Consider the following 1,223-nt stretch of genomic DNA (forward strand, 5'->3'; position numbering starts at 1 on the left):
GGTATTTTTTGTAGTTCTTGTTGCACAATGATTTTATGGCTAAAGAACAGATTTATTTCATTGCTATACTTATTCACCATAAGGCTGGTTACACCACTGTAACCTCTTACTGCCCAGTGAAGTTGAGCTTTTGCCAACAACTCCACCCACTTGTACTGCACCAGCCATGCAGGTTTTCATTATTGGTGGCTGGGTAACAGTTTCTGTTTTGTCTGGCATTTATTTCACTGCCTCGAGTTTGAGGTTATATCAGAAGTGAAAGAATTAATTTTAAAGTACCATGCATACCTTAATCTGCAATTTAGCCATTTAGGTGAGCTGTCAAGTCTTGAATGGTGGCTTGGTCTGAATTAAAAACAAGAGTAAAAGCTTCTAGTTGTCCATGGAGGGGTGTTTTAATAAAGGATCACTGATGCAGAACTGTGCAAAACAACCCTTGTTATGTACTTTAAAGTCACTGGAAGCTGTTAAAATTTCAGTGTGGGAGGCATGGCTAGCTAGTTTGGTATTATTTATTTGGAGTTTAAATGTCTGCAACTAGTGTGATCCAAGAACCACCCAGCTGGGACTAGTAATGCCATGAAAGGAAATGCAAGTCACTGCCTGGAAGGAGGTGGGGCGGGGCGGGGGGGGGGGAAGAGGGGGGAGAGAGAGAGAGAGAGAGAGAATTTGAATGAATAAACCAGAATGTTTTTTCATATTGTTGGCCAGCAGATACTTCATGTATATGGAAGTAAATCTGAAACAGACAAGCCTGGCCCTGTGGCAAGTATGTGACGGTGCACCCCAAAAGCTTTATGGAAATATGCTTATGAATGTATATATGACACAACTGGAATATTTTTATGCTACATATGCCATGTAACATATCTCTGTAAAGGTTATGATCTACTGAATCTATTCATCTTATTTGTATGCATGTATCATTTTTGTACCCGAAGTTATGAATATTGGCTGTGTACTTGCTTGAATTTTAAGTAGCCTTAGTAAAGCATTTGGTCAGCTTCTTGAGAAAGGAATGTGCAAATTAAGTGCCCAATCAAGAAACACTTAATAAACAATGGATCTTGGAAGGCTCCAATCCACATAAGAAGTCTTCCTGCAGACATTCAAGATAGCATGTAGGCAATGGCTGCTGCCTGTAAAAACCTGAGTCGTGCATGGACATGTGACTTGCCCAGGTGACTCCCAAGCTCCATCTTGGAGCTGGACTTTGCATAGGA

This window comes from Natator depressus, chromosome 6 (assembly GCF_965152275.1).
Source record: "Natator depressus isolate rNatDep1 chromosome 6, rNatDep2.hap1, whole genome shotgun sequence".
Classification (NCBI taxonomy): Eukaryota; Metazoa; Chordata; order Testudines; family Cheloniidae; genus Natator; species Natator depressus.